The sequence below is a fragment of the Frankliniella occidentalis genome, unplaced genomic scaffold (assembly GCF_000697945.3).
Source record: "Frankliniella occidentalis isolate FOCC.00 unplaced genomic scaffold, Focc_3.1 Scaffold2501, whole genome shotgun sequence".
NCBI lineage: Eukaryota > Metazoa > Arthropoda > Insecta > Thysanoptera > Thripidae > Frankliniella > Frankliniella occidentalis.
The window spans coordinates 15,574-20,590 of record NW_026269582.1 but is presented as its reverse complement, the minus strand read 5'-3'; positions in this window follow the sequence as shown (position 1 = coordinate 20,590).

Sequence of the window (5,017 nt, the reverse complement as noted above, 5' to 3'; positions counted from 1 at the left end):
CCCGCCCCGACCACGCCCCGCGCCCCGCCCTACCGACAGAATTACAGGGACTCGCGGGGCAGAACTGAGGAAACGATGATCCGACGGCCCAGCCGCGCAGCACAGCGCTACTGGGAAAAAACAACAAACTCTGACGACAAACTCACAAACTCCTTCAGCTGCTCGGCGGCGGGCAAGTTTGCGTTGTGGAACGGTTTCCATTGTTCGGGCGGGGGAGTAGGGGAGGGGGGGCAGATGGCAATGCGCGAGCAGAACGGGGAGGGGGTAGGGCTTTCCAGGCCGATACCGATTCTCCACAGCGAAAAAAAAGTAAAGCAAAGCGAACAGCAGAGCGAAATCATGCCGCTACAGCAGAACTCGCTCCTGCTGCGGGACGGAGGAGGAGGAGGGCGGGCCCGGACGTGACGAGTCGGGGACGATAAGAGTCCGCACGCATTCGTGCGGCGACTTCCTCAAAGCAGTAGTGGAGCCTCTCGGCGGCGTAGAGAACATTCTCTCCTGCAAAGCGAGACGAGCAGGCGGCAGCAGAGCACCTCTTCTTGGCCTACCGCCCGCCGCCGTGCCGCTCGCCACGGTCAAGGCCGCTACGGCGCCGCGCCGCGCCACCGCCCCGGGGCCCTAAATAAGATCGAGGTAGAGTCAGGTGCTGTTGTTTGTGCGGCCCCAGGACCACAGACACGGTGGCGGCGCGCTCATCGCAGGATCTGTTTCCATTTCCCGTTCCCGAGCTGGGAGCTGCCCCCCCCCCCCCCGCGCGATTTCCTCCTGTAGCTGCTCTGTCGGAGCTGATGGATCGGAGCGATCGGAGATGTTCTGGTGGTCGGGACGGCTGACTGATGTGACGCCCTGGACTAATGATGGGATACCGAGCGATACAGTAGTCGGGGGGAGCGGGTGGACGGCTCCGGTGAACGCGCGCGGGGGGCTCTCAGATAGTGCCGGGGCCGCCCTCTCCTGGACCCGTCCCCTTCGGGACCCAGCAGGGACCCGGCCAGACCGGAGCGGGCCGGAGCGGACCGGCTCCATCAGGATCTGGGCGGTTCGAACCAGTTTGAGCCGGTGTCGCGCCAGCTTTGTCGCCGTGCGTCTCGTCCAGGAGGACCCGGAGGAGGCCGTCGTGGGCCCCTGCGGCGCGTCGCGACGGCCGCGACAACGTCGTCCCTAATCTTGGCGGGTAGGTGACCGTCTCCGGACTGCAACAGGTGCCGGACAGGCGACACGGCTACCTGGCCGACGTGAACAAGAGCCCGCGGAGGGAATCAGCCAGCCAGGGGTCGAGAGGTCCTGGCTGTGGGGAAGGAGTCCATTCAAAAGGGGAAGACCTCGGCTCGGCCCTCATTGGTCAACTAATTACCGAGAAGAAGCCTGCAGACGGCGGCGCGGCAGCCTGGCGACGGCAGCGGGGTGAGCCGAGGGGCACCACAGACCCCCGGGGACGGCGTCAGGGTGGAAAACTTTGGTGTCAACGGGCGCGGACCCGACGCTCTCTGAGAGCTGCTCTCGAGCGAGCGGGGCGGGGGAAGGATCCATGGCGGAGACAGCAGGGGCCCCCTCGCTTCTAGCAGGAGCTCCTCTTGAAAAGCGTGCAGAAGCACTGAAGAAATAGTGCGAAGTTGGAAAGGCTCTCGCCCCCCCTCCTCGTCAGAAGGCACTTGTTCTCACTCGGCACCGCCGCTGCCGGAGGCACGGCTCCGGAGAGAGGGTTTCTTGCCCCCTTCTCCAACCTCCCCCCTCCCCGTCTCGCCAGTCTGGTGCCAGCAACGAGTCCAAAGTCCTTGTGGTAATGGCCTACCCACTTGAGCTTGCATTGAATTCCGCCAAGCCCAGAGGGGAGCCCAGCTGCACACGACACATCCCTAAGTGAAAAACGGCCCTCGAGACCGACGCGGGACGAGGTCGGAGGGGCCGAAGAGGCTCTCCGCATGCACCACGGGGCGAAGAAAAATATGCGTGCGTCTCCGGGGCGCGTAAAAACAAATCAAGGAGTGAGAGAAAGAGATGGGAGACGACGGAACCAGAACACATACGACGCGCTGTGTCGCTTGCCGGTTTGGTGTTCTTTTCCCGCAGGTTTTTGTGTCCTGCTGACCCATTTGCATTTGGCAGTGCAGCTCTCGGTCGCAACGACGGGTAATAAGTTGCAGGCGATGGCAGCTCTCCAGGAGGGGCCTGTTGCACCAAGACCTCGTGAAGAGTGTGTGAGTGTCGTGCCCCACTGCAAACTTCAGCCCGCTCTCTCTCTCTCCCTCTCTCTCTCCCTCTGACGGTCACATTTACTCTGTCTTCTCTCTCCCCCCTCTCTACCCATACACATACTCCACCCGAACCCGACAGGAGAAAGAGAGAAAAGAAGCCAGCAGCAGACACGGAGGGAGGTCAGATCAACCCCCATCACGCCCCTTCGCCACCCTGCCTCGCTGCCTCGCCTCTGCGCCAGCCTTATATATTGTGATTGAGACCCTCCTCTCCTCCGCTCTAGAGCTGCGCAGCGGGGAGAGCAGCGGGAGCGAGGCGTCCCGACGTCGTCGTCGGGAGGAGGAGACGAGAAGAGAGCAAGAAATATTCGCCTGCGAGTGACAGCGGGGAGAGGAGGATATATAGGGGGTTGGGGGCGTCCATGAATCTCGTAACAATTGGCAGCAGCGCCGGCGGCTGCGCGTCTCCCCGGCCCCAGCAGCCTTACAGAGAGGGAGGAGAAAAAAGCGCGCTAAAAAAGGAGAGACAAGAGAGCGGAAAATGTGATAAAAATCGTCTCCTTTACTGCGCCCTGTTGATCCGCCAAATTACGTCCACAGCGAAGCAGCCCGGGGGGTCTAATGAGCCGGGGCGGGGCGGCCGGCCAAGCCCTGGACTCCCTTTATTTTTAAGGGCACTTTGCTGTCGCTAATGGGCGCCCGGGGGGGAGGGGCGGGGCGGGGGCTGCTCGGGTGGCGCAGCGGGAGGCTTGTTTAGCCCCACGTGGCGGCCGCGAGGTCCGCGTCGTTCGGGCAGCGCAGCCGCAGCCCTGCTGCGGCGGCGCCCTGCATGGGCTAGGCTAGGACGCCAGGCGCCACAGCAGGGCGACCTTCTGGTCCTACATCCCCCCCCCCCCCATTCGCCAGTCAGCTGAGCGACCGGAGGTTAGGTTTACCCATGGAGAAGGACGGTCCTTCTCCATGGTTTGCCTGGTTTCCGGCGGATGGCTCCGGCTCCGCGAGCAGAGAAGTGACACAGTGTCCAGCCCCGCGTTATTCATGGTGCTGTCATTTTGGCGTGTGCTGCCGCCGCCGCTGCTGCTGCTGCCGCCGCCGGGCCGTGAGGATGGCGTCACGCTCGTGACGGGGCGGACGTGCCGACGTGACCCGGGTGGCAATGTGTACCAAGCTGGAGCGGAGCAGGGGGGAGGGGCGAGCTAGGGCCGCGCGGCGTATGGTAGGACCCGTCGCCCCGCCCTGCCCCACCCCCGCGTCAAGGACTCGGTCTAGTCGTTAGGGGCCTCCTTCGGCTGGTGTCCGTGTCCGTCCTCCTCATGCACGCGAGGGCCACGGCGACGGCGGCCACCCGATGCCGGCAAGAGTGCGAACAGTGCGAAGCAGCGACTTCCGGAGCGCGGCCGGGCCGCGTCGGGTGGCATCGCGTCCGTCATCCCTTGCTAATGGGCCCGTCCGGTAGGAGCCCAAAAGCTGCGCGTTGCCGCCGCTGCCACCCCTCTCCGCTTGGTTCCCTGCCCCTAGTGCACCATAAAATGTTTATTCTAATGTGAAAGCGACACGAATTTTTAGCCCGCCCGTTGCATTTAACGTCATTTTAAGGCGATCCTGGTCTATGGGGTGGGGCGGGGGAGTATTGATTCATTTCCGGCAGCGGGTTGTTGTTTGCGTTTTCGTTGTTGTCGTTTGTGATGTAGTTTGTTGAAGCCATCCCTCTCCTACGCGAAGCAGAATCCCCGGATGAAAAGGAAGAGGGGGGTGGGGTGGATCGCCCGAGGCGGAATAGCCCGTGACGGGGGATGGATGGGGGAGGGGAGTACGCGCGGGGGGTTACGTGATGAGCACCCCCGTAACTATGGACGCGAACAGAACGTCACGAACGATTATTTCGGACGCCGTATTGTCATTTAACTTGGCGGGTTATGAAAATTCACTTACCCGTCCCTGCACACCCACACAGACACGGGCACGTGCAGAAACAAAACTTAGCCCCCGTGTGACGTTTTTCACAGGAGAAAGAGCAAGGTTCGAGTTTCCCTCTGGTAAAGACAGTCTTGTGGACTGTCTAAAAATGGGGTGTGGGAAGATCATCTGCTTGATTCTGCCTGCCTCGAGGCGCTTCCCCGCACCCCGCCGCACCCTGCGATAGCTCCTCGGCGGGGAGGGCATCGACCCCTTGTCCAGGGGAGCGCACTGGCCAAGAATAAACAGGTGCAATCCGAATAATGCATAGGACGGCAGCCTCGGCGGCAGCAGGGGCGTGGAAGGCCGCGCCGGCGCCACCCTCCTCCTCCTCCTGTCTCCCGCGGACACAGGGGGTGAGGGGGGAGAGGGGGGCAGGACGCAGGCGCTTGTTCGTGACTTTTTAATCGCCTTTAATAATCAGTCATTTTTCATGCCCGTTATTTCTACCACCCTGATCGTGAGACCTCGTGGAGGTGGTGGTGGGGCGCCGCTGGTGCGGTGCTGTGGGTGCCGCCGCCATGCCGTCCAGCAAACGGCCCCTTTGTGCCGCTGAAATCGGGCGAGAATAACAACCCCCCTATCAACGCGCAGATACGAAACGGCCCTGCATGCAAAATGGGCAGGGCCCGAGAGGAGGGGGCGGAGGGGAGCGGGCGCACTGTGGGCCGCTATCAGAGGGGCCCGGCCGAGGTGGTGCACGTGCATGATGGCGGATGCGCCTCGCCCGGGCCGCGGCCCTTCCTTCCTCGGCCGGGCACCCCACCTTATCCCCGGTAAAGGCCAAGGCTGCCGTAAAGCTACCTCGGCGACACTGGGCCAACACACCTGCCCGCGCGCCCCTTTCCTCCTTCACCGCACCCTCC